Source organism: Cryptomeria japonica, chromosome 4 (assembly GCF_030272615.1).
Source record: "Cryptomeria japonica chromosome 4, Sugi_1.0, whole genome shotgun sequence".
Classification (NCBI taxonomy): domain Eukaryota; kingdom Viridiplantae; phylum Streptophyta; class Pinopsida; order Cupressales; family Cupressaceae; genus Cryptomeria; species Cryptomeria japonica.
The window spans coordinates 54,072,555-54,084,036 of NC_081408.1; the positions used below are offsets into that span (position 1 = coordinate 54,072,555).

The 11,482-nt window shown below is 31.5% G+C and overlaps 1 pseudogene; it reads right to left on the bottom strand.

The window, feature by feature from the left end:
- Positions 1–3,953: 3,953 nt before the first annotated feature.
- Positions 3,954–7,079, bottom strand: LOC131038999 (probable fructokinase-2; annotated as a pseudogene).
- Positions 7,080–11,482: the final 4,403 nt, after the last annotated feature.

Here is an 11,482-nt window from a genome sequence, read left to right on the forward strand (position 1 = left end):
AAAAATTCTAAAGGAAAATTCAAAGGCTTCTGAGAATTAGAAACATGACTACATTTGTGTTCGAGCTAGATGGTGTTAGTCTATTGACAACCATAGCTGAGTTGAAAGGGTATGGATTTTTGCTAACTATGCTCCCTTCATCACAAACATGTTCAAAACAAGCACATTCATAGGCTTCTAAATATTACCCTAGCTTATCATATTTTAAAAAAGGGTAACAACCCATGTTTGTAGATTTATAATTGTTTACCACAACATTTCTAAAAATTGTGGGAGTTGCATTACTATCACGACTCAGTGGATAATATTTTACTTCAAATTTCTGCAAAACTAAAAAACTATTGTTCTTATTTTTAGAATGCTTGCCACTTTTCATTATTTCTTAATATTCTATTTTCTTGAAATATGTGTTGTGAATGATGGCCATACGTATAACTTTTGAGATTTGTACACTTTTTCTAAGAATTCAAAGGTTTTCGTGTACATCTCAGAGGAGAAAAGGTTAGCCAAAGGATGAAATATTTGCAGGATTTGGTGCCTGGTTGTAAATTTGTAATAGAGTAATTTGTATGAATTTTCCTTATATTCCACACTTATCTTGTTCACTCCTCTTCTCCTTTTTGTTATCCAATGCAATAGTTATTGCTTTAAATTTAGTTTTTGATAGTAGGAATGCTAATCTTAAGTAAATTTTAACAATTTATTCTTTTTCGAAGAATCTGTATATTAGTATAATGCTTATAAAAAATAATAAAATTTTCAGTTATTTTGTAATTCTTTCCTTGGTTTGCATTCATTTTAGCTTAGGGGCAAAGTCGTTATGCTTGATTAAATCATTAAGTACGATCAATTTCTGCAAAGACATTCCACCGTACATTTACTAAACTACAAGCTAAAATGTTCCTCTTGGCAAAAATTGCAAAAAAGGGCATTATTTGCTTCAAAAATTACATGAAACATGACATTTAGACCAGAGGACCAAAAAAACAATTTTTTAATTTCAGTGTCCTAAAATAAAGTATAGGGAAAAATATTCAACAACAGGAAAAATTATATAAACATAGCCCCATTAGTTTTATAGATATTTACCTTCCAATAACAGTAGAGAAGAAATGTGTGTTTTGCATCGATGGAGAGTTGCAGGCAGCAGGCAACACTCACTTAAAGTAAAATCTAGAATGCTCCAAAACCTTGAACAAACCCTTGAAAATGTACAAGCAATAGAAAAATCCTGAAAATGTAGCAGCACAAACAAGACACCTACAAGTTTTAAGAATGCCAGTTCAATCTTATTATTGTAAATATTAAGGCAGTATGAATGACAATGCATTCTTATTAATGTAAATATTAAGAGATGGTACTGCTGCTATACCTACACTTGTTATTATACTAGCAGTTGCATGTTTTTATTTGCATGCAATTGAATGCCGATAGGGTGGTTATGTTCAAATAGTTATGATTAAATAAATATAGTTCACAAGAGCTAGGAAAAGTAATTTCGAAATGCAATAGGCAAAGATATGCGGCCAAGATATGCCATATACAAGCGAAAAAGTGATTTATAATCATTGTAATTGGAAAAGAACATTCACAATTGAAAATTGTGCAGAATAGTTTTTTCGAGGTTTGATGACCACAATGTTACATGTGAGATAGGACAACTGAAAGAAGATAAATAATACAAGCAAAAAAGTGTCTTATTATTATTGTAATCAGAAAAGGACATTCATAGTTGCAAAGTGTCTAAAAACTATATCTAGAAGTTTGGTGACACAAAATTTAGTAATTGTAAAAAGGCAAAGTAATGCATGTAGAAGAATCTTTCTGAGTTTTGTCGAATGGTGCATGCGACATATGGGAACCTGGAAAAAGAAAGAGAAAATACAATCAGTGGAGGCTTCGACAATGTTAAAAGTGTAATACAAAAGGAGTATATAAGGAAATGTGCCAATTCTTACAAAAGATTCTCAAGTAGAATGGTTGGATGCACAACATTAAGTATTGAAGTCTAGGAAATGTGATAAATACCAGCAAAAAGGAAGATGAAAAATTAATATTGATGGGAAAGAGGTTGGTTGCAAATCTAATGTTAATGAGAAGGTTCCATTAGCTGTCCCAAAGAGAGTACATGTTAAAGAGGTTATCAGAGCCAACAACATAGCAGAGGATGAGAATACCTTAGAGCACTTATGAAGGAAGTCATATTGTTTCAATGGTCCATTTGGAAGCATTTTTTTGTATTCCTTACACCATGTTAGAATTTTTCTTAAAAAAGCTATCTTCAGGTGAACATGACAGATGTGTGGTATGTTGGTTACTATTGTGCTATTTGTACAATTGGATTGTGAAGGAACATGTGTAGGGAGGCATAATTTTTCATAAATTTTTGTAAAGGTGGCTTGGATTCTAGGAGATATTTGGTGGACAAAACTCTAAATTGCTAGAATTTAGACATGTTAAGTGCAAAAATGAATTATAATTACCCACTCTGATATGAATAAATATTACTCAGTCATAAATCTAAAAGATGTATACATAAATGTATTAAAATTTTATTAGTCTGAATGATTTATAAATGACATTCTCTCAAAGGAGATGAATGGTTGTCTTTTTTGTCTAAATCTATGCATGCACATATGGATTTGGTGATACAAAAAGAAAAAGAACCATTATGGAAATAAGAAGTTGCATTCCCACTATTCATGATACTATGACTATAGCAAGGTTCTTGTTCCAACTGGTTCTCTGGCATTCTGCTACATGGATGAAAAGGTCTTGGCTCACGAATTGTCTTAAGTATACCTTGAGTAGACACAATGCTTTAAAAGGAGAAAATTAAAAACCCTTGTGAAATTATTAACATTACAACATCTTTAGACAAACCTTTACCTTTTTATTAAAGATGTTCAAAACATCAACCAATTACAATAGTAAAATTATTATAAAGTCCTTTTATAATAATAGAGAATATATGTGATGGAATTGATAAAATGGGCTTCAAACACAGTTTTTGTGAATATGCAGGGTGCAAATTTTGATATGGAGAAATAGTGAACTGAGCTTCAATTTGCATGTCAATCAATGCGTCATGCAACAATCATTGAAAACTAATTTTAATTTAATTATTATTATTTCAAAAAACATTCTAGGCTGTGTGATAAATTGGTCCAGGCAATATATCTTACCACATTCATGGAAATCTTTTATGAATGGTCATATCTCGAAGGATAATATACTTGAAGTACTTGTCTTTCCAATACTTAGTGTATCCTAAGTAAAATGTATGATATGCATTTGCCTCTCTTCTGCAGGTATGATGTGGTGTGAAGGCAAAGGTCGGTCAATGAAATAAGCCTTGTGTAGACAATGTGATCAACATAAGACATGCCTTGCCAGATGGCAAGGAGTAAATAGGGGTGGTTTAGTTTTTCAAGAATTAGGAGTTATAGCACCAGCATCATTCGTAAGAATTAGGAGTTATAGCACTAGCAACATTCGCAAAAGGGAGTGCTTCTCTCAGTCGCTTCTCATCATATGAATCCAATAAAACTGATTACTCAAATGACATACTAAATATTAAACATTTCTGTTATAACACATGATCTTGACAGAGGTCAAGAGTAAAAGAATAAAAATGAGGTCTTAAAGTTGGGATAATAAGATATGCCACATAATAGAGATAAATACTGATGAAATAGAGGTAATAAAGTAGAAATTCGTTGTGATAAATTAATAGATATTAGAGACAGTATGATAAATTTTAACAATAAGGGAAAATATTTAACAAAGTCACCTCAGAGGTTTTTTCTTGCAGTCTTAAGATTGGATATGGATGGATTCAAATCCAAAGTACAAACAATGGACTACAAATCAAACGACTTGAAATTCTAATAACAAAAAGATACAAAAACAGTACTGTATATGCATGGTGGAGCATGAAGACTAAAGTTAACTTAAGCAATGACATCCTTGACCAGCTCAGAAAGAAATGCCCCAACACCTATTGTATCGACTGTATTCACTTAGAAGTTATTTACTCTTCCCCGAAAGTCCTAAGTGAAAAGAAAAGGATGGTCAGAAAAATGTTTTAACAACTTTTCTATCTAGAATAATCATTAGGACAACATTTTCTTTCTATATTGATATTAATATGGTAATAAGAGAGTTTAGAAATTGTACATAGTGACACCTTTCTGATAAAGATTTTAGGAAACAAATGTTTTTTGATCCTGCATAGTTGTTTCTATAAATATTTACCAGAATATAGAATAGATTGTGGAACAATTATAGTTTGTCCCTCACTAGTAACAATCATCAAGGACTTGCTGGACTATTCCCTTTTTGGAAGATACCCAAACATGACAATATGCATAAAATGCTTGTGAATGCAAAGTTTGTGACATTTATCATGAGAAACAGAAGAAACATCCACAGGAAAACAAATGAATCAAAAATTTCACCTTAAAAACTGATTTTGAAAGTTATTCACAAATACCAACCTTGGTATAATATTTGCAACCTTTTTCTCCTACATTTACAAGTAATAACTTGAGTCCTGGATGCATAAGGGACATGATTACTTCATCCTTTTCATAGTCTCCTCCATGTGTAAGGAACTCCACTTCATTCTCACTGACCTGCACAAAAAATCAAAATAATTAGTCCTCGTCTCTAACACCTTAGTTGTGAGATGGATAGAGATGGAAAAGATAGCATTAAAACAAGTCATGTAAATTGTGCCAATCCCCTTTGGATGTATATAATCAATTTCCATGAGTGTCAAACAATTACAAGTTATGTGAGGCAAATAAAGATGAAAACAAATGCTGAAACTTTTGCTATGAAACAGAGTATGTAAGTATTTGTACCAATCCTTTTTCAATCTATTTCTTATTAAATTCCATAGATAAGGAATAAGCACCTTGATTAAGTTGGCGTTCTACCAGATGCTTAAGATGTCTTTCTAAGCTTCTTCTGGAGAGGGCCACAATGGCATTTTGAGATTAGTGTCATAATATAAGAGAGCACGTGTCTTTTTCCATTCTCAAAGATACAAGATGGGCTGATTTGCATGGCTCTACAATTAGACTGATTGATCCATAGTGAAATATGCGTGCCTGCAAATGAGAGATTCATTTCTTAATGAAATGTATTTACAAAAATATTTATACCATCACAAACAATTATAAATTTCCCTCATTCCTGATATTGTGATGAGTGGCTAGAAGAGGCAATAAACTCACAACATTATTTTGGACCTTAGGATTAAAAGTGAGAAAATAAACCTCTCCATACAAGAAAACAACTAGGTAATGTAAATCAGAAAAGATTAAATCGATATACTGTGATGTGCCATATGAACCAGTCACATGAAGGAAAAACCATGAATTTATGTTTTCACAAGTTGGATAAAGTGCCAAAATATTACATTATGTCTATTTTTCCATTATGTTTGTTAAGAGAATGTCAACAAGATCATCACTTAATTTTTTAACACAAGAATTTTTTGAGTTGTGGAAGCAATTCTATAAGACAATCCTAATTGAGGGAAGGCATTTTCAAAAATGACCAAAGAGTTCAAAATCATACATGATTGGATTATTTATAGGACATACTTGTTGTATCAGGTCCCTATCAAGTTCATCCTCGGTCAAGAGCATGTAAGCACTAGGGTTGCAATAAAACATGAACTCTCGTTCTCTGTCACTATGCAGTATCACAAATGCAAGTGTTGTTCTAGCATGACTATCAAACAATAGTACCATATCATCCACACCATTCTCCCTTAAATTTCCAACCAACATGTGCCCAAACTCATCATCACCAACCTGCAAAGAGTGAAAGGGTTTGAATTGTATTGCTGGTATGCCAGAAGGATATCAAATGAATACCCAAATTAAACTGTCATGAATAAAAATAAAAAGCCACGGGCATAATACAAATCAATTTTAAGAGTTACTACCATTTTGACCCAGATTACATAATTCTATGATATAATTACAGTGCAAAACCCTATTTATGAATATTTTGTTAATTGACATTGACCTAATAAATCATTACTTCAAGGGGCTCTAAAATAGATCTAATCTAGGTACAAATGTGACTTCCTTGTTAATCTGATTATATCACCGGAGAAGAGGAAGGAATTTCTCAACAAAATTGCAACTAATGCCTACTTTCAGCCCTATACATTAAATTTTTTGTTCATCCTTATTGACTAGAAAAGGGTAAACTATAAGAATTCAAGAAAATTAAGAATAGATTGAAGAATGGAGATGTGCATTACCCAAAGCCCTTTACTGTATTGGATGAATATGCTTCCAAACACAATTGCCAAAGGCGCATAATTCAAGAAGGATTGAGAGGTAGGCACATTGATACCCGCACAACACTTAATATGGTGAAGTTAAAATGATATCAAATTTCTAAATAAAATATTAGAAATAGAATCCACTAAAAGGCAAATTGTTAGTCAAACCTCACCATGCAAGTTCAGAGGAGGAGAATCCAGTGGCTGTTATCAACAAAGACACCACTTGCCCTAAAAATAGAGCTATAACAGTTTACCTCAAAGAAAAATCTCTTACACCCTTCATTATGCTTGCATTACTCAACCAATTGATTGTAGAAAGTCTATGCTTAAATTTGCTAACGATAATTTAAAAAGATCACTGCTATATATACGATAGGGATCAACTTACCATAGTGGCATAAACTCATTCATGTCATTCATTGACATAAGATTTATGGCCTGATCAAAGCCCCTTGAGATACCTTGCATATAATCGACTTTTGATTCTCCACCATAGATACAAAACACATATTTGAATCATCTTTTTAATAGAAGAACCCAAACAGAACAAAACCCAGAAAACGTATATACATACATACCACCATATTACCTCCATCGGTCGTAATGACAGAGATGACCTTTGAAAATTTTAAGAAATAGATTCATATTTAATAAAAATTTAAGTGTAAACCCAAAATAGAAACGGTAGATGTCCACTCTATACTCTTACAAGAAATGGGTAAAAACAGATACGGTCCATCATGGAATCCGATCCTGCGATTGACATTGCTATAAAAATATGGTTTTCCGATACCCACAAAGGTGAGAAAATGTTCAAAGAAGACGAGCAAGAAAACCCTAGTTTTAGAGATGGACTACACACTAATAGATGCAATACATGTTAATAAATGATAAAGCATGCAGCCTTCAATGTTCAAGGAAAAGTGAAGTTTCTCGAAAAAAAAAACGTTCACCGAAAAACCTGTTGGAAAGCAATTTTTCGGATGGAATACTTGTGGCTCGTCAGGAAAAGTGACCGGTCATCGGAAAGCAACTCTCGTTGGATTGTCTTACATTTCGAAGGGCAAAAGCCCCTACTAAAAGCCTATAGGCTTAATAAACCTTAATAAAATATTTTTTAATTTTTCTTCCTCATTCGTGAGTGTTTTTCTTTCTTCTAAATTTAATTTTAAAAAACCCCAGGAAGAATATCTCTTGCCATCACAAAAAAAGGAAAAATATTGGAAAAATTAATTTAAAAATCTTGGTGATAAAATGTTAAGTCCAGACTATAGCTTATATGGTTTCATAAAATTGCCTACAATTAATTAATTGCAATTGATGGGGCTTGAAAACATTAGTCTCTTGCCTTATAAGGTAGGGGCTAAAAAGGTTCATGTGGACATGATAAGAAAAAGTTAATTAATTGCAATTGATGGGGCTTGAAAACATTAGTCTCATGCTAGAAATTCGTTGCTAGAATTCTATATTAAATTATGTATATTTTAATTTTGCGTTGGTGGAATTTTGTGCCCTTTGTTTTGACATAAATCAACAATGACAGAATTTAAGGTATGCCATAGTTTTTTTTTGCTTCTTCCCATTGCCACGTAATGAATTTTGCATTTCTTGTTCGATATTAACATTCACAAGAGGACCTGGTAGGAAAGCTAAACACCATTATTTTGCCAGCTTATAGTACTATTTTAGGGCCGTTAAAGTGCCTGGGTGAACACAGGAGCCAGGTGTGTTTCCAGCCACCTTGAGGATTGAATAAACTTTAATTTTGATATGAAAATTGGGAAACTGTAATTTTCTTTGCGTAGAATAATTTTTATTTATTTTTTAATAAAAATAGACATATTATTAAATTATATTAATATTTTTTGTGTCTGGTTCAATGAGTACTGAAGGAAAAGAATCACTAAGAAAACCCTTCAGTATTGTTCCAATAAATAAATTTTTATTTTAATAAAAAAATAAATAACAATTTTAAAATTAAAGTTTGGTTTTTTATATGATATCTTTATATAATTGGAAATTAGGATACTGTATTTTATTTCGGGAATAGAATGTAATTAAACTTTGATGAAGAAAAAAAATTGTGTGTATTTATTAATATTTGAAATTCTTATTTTTTTAAAATTATTTTTATGTGAATTTTTTTTATGTTTATATATACATTTGAATAGAGAGATTGATATTTTTATTTGATTAATACAATGAAGTATTATTTTGATAGTGAATAAGTTAAGTTAAATCTTTGTTGTATTTATCTAAGTATTTGAATTTTCCTTTTATAGAGATGTCAATTTAAAAAAATTGTGAATTTAAATCTTTGTGAAATAAATAAGAATCTTTTTACACTCTAATATTCAAATGCTTGATATACTCCAACAAGTAAAACATTTTATTATTTTTTCACTTTAATATCTTAATACTTATATTTATTCCAGCCAGTAAAACAATTTTACACCCATAGAGAGTACAATTTTGCTTTGTACAGAGTAACTTCAAAATGTTTCATTGTAGCTATCTTGTCACAATAATTTTTTTCTAGACATATGTAGTTTATACGTTTTCTCTCATCTGCATTGAAATATGTGTGAAAATAAATATTTTTTTGTTTGTGTTAGATTGGACATATGTAGTTTAATCTCTCTCTCTCTCTCTCTCTCTCTCTCTCTCTCTCTCTCTCTCTCTCTCTCTCTCTCTCTCTCTCTCTCTCTCTCTCTCTCTCTCTCTCTCTCTCTCTCTCTCTCTCTCTCTCTCTCTATATATATATATATATATATATAGTGAGATTGATTTTAAATATCAATTTTACAACAATTTTCCTCAAAGAATTATTACATTAGTATTGAATGGCTACTAGCTATTGTTGATGTTGTAAATGGAATTGTAATATTAACAAGGACTTCCTATTTAAAAGCCCTTACTCAACATTATCGAAACCCTTTATTCGTTAAAACATAAAGCAAGCCCAAAGAAGTCAAATGGCGTTGATTAAATTTTTGCTTTATCTGTATACAACTCTTGGGCTATGAACAAAACAAGAAACAATAGTCCCACAAGAGGGAAATTGCTTACATTGTGTTTGCTAAAATTATTCTAAATTTCTGTTAACACCAATGAATATAGGTGTGTGCGCACACATGCACAAATACACACAAAAGAAAGCTATAACAAAAATGATCTTCTATTATATTTTCAATTTCAATGACAATAAAGAAAATATATTACTTTTTTCAAGAATTAAATACTCATTCAATTAAAATTTAACATAAAACACTTGAATATTTTCATCTAGGAATACTTGTGCGCACACATGTACAAATACTATGTTTCCAAAGATCAAGTTGAAGGTATGCAAAAATATTATGTTTCCAAAGATTTGAGTCTTTCTTCATCCGCTTTCCTTTGGGTGAGTTGCTTTCTTCTCTTCATTTTTTCATAAAGATCATATGAAAATGGTGGTAATATTCTAATTCCATCCAAGGCATTAACGCGTGATATAGCAACAAATGATAAGAATTCTCTTTTGATTGGTCCTATATCAATTGTCTCCTTGGAATGAGTCAACCCTTGTGATTTGTAGATTGTTAGTGCCCAAGCCAATCAGGGCACAATTGACATGTGTGGTCCAAATTCATTATCAAATTCAACCATAACATATGTTGATGGATCTAGTGGGCCACATCTAGGTTTGTATATGATATTTTAGATGTATCCTAAACCTCAATTCACAAGACTTTCTTCTATGTATAATTTATATGTAACATGAACCTTGCATCCTTGGCAATTAATAATTCATCATTCTATCCTCCTACTATATTAGTAATACCTTATATGCTTGCAATGCTTTAGGATATCGATCTTCTTAATGAATATAACTTTTTCTTTTTTTATGGTTATGTACATAATAATTTACTACAAATAGATGAATATTATTGTTATCAAAATCCTCCTTAATTGTTGGATGCAATAAAACATGTGTCCTTGTCATCAATAATTCCTAATCATCTATAGTGGGAGGTGCATCTCTAATATTTGTGAGTAATTAACAAAAACATTCGCTAGTCTTCACTTTCACCTTTTTATCTGACCTCCTTATCCAAAGTAACAACTATGTTAAACTCTTTCGTAGTAATTTTGCACATGTATTACTACCTGTGTAGGGAAAAGTGATTTTAAAAGGAGTTGTTTAACAATAAAAAAAAACTCAAAAAACACAAATCAAAGCAGCAATCAAGGTTAGGCTATAGGAGGTCAAAATAACATATAATGTTACAATTTTAAATTATATCAAACCCCTTGTTGAATAAATTTTCCCATGATAGTTAGTTGGATGTGTGCTCACTCAAAATTTTTGAAGCTTAACAATGCTCCAGTGCAAAATGGGTGAGAGATTTTTGTGTGTGTGTGTGTGTGTGTGTGTGAGAGAGAGAGAGAGAGAGAGAGAGAGAGAGAGAGAGAGAGAGAGAGAGAGAGAGAGAGAGAGAGAGAGAGAGAGAGAGAGAGAGAGAGAGAGAGAGAGAGAGAGAGAGAGATGGCTAAGGATTTGATAGATACAATTTGGGATGAAGAGGACAAATAGTTGAGATTGATTGATGGAGATCTATGATTGAGGATGAAGGGGAGGAATAAAAGGAATTAAAAATTCTTTTTAAGGAACATGAAGAGACAAGCCCATGTTCTTGTGCAAGAAGCCCATATGCTTGTGTAAGAAGCCCATGCACTTGATGTGATGGAAAGAGTTGACTTGATTAAGTGTGTACACATGATTAGTGAAGTAGGCTAGGCAGAGATTAGGATTAGAATTAGGATGAAAATGGGAAAAGTAGGAGGGTGCAAGTGGATGAGGGGAAAATAGGATTTTTAAATTTTTTTAATTCAAAATTGGATGAAAGTGGGGATGGGGATTTAATTATATAAAAAAGGGTATTTATTTAATTAAATATATGAAGGGATAAGAAGTAGTTCTGAATAGGTAAATTAATTAAATTAATTACCTTACGAAATACACTAAAAAATAGATGAACAAAGAAGATTAATTAAATAATAATAAATTATCTCATTAATAGAAATAGCTAGAATAGATGAACAATAAGGATAAATTTAACAAACAAAAGTGATCAATTTTAGGTGTCTATGCTATCATAGGGTGGTTTCATACTAACAATACGTAGT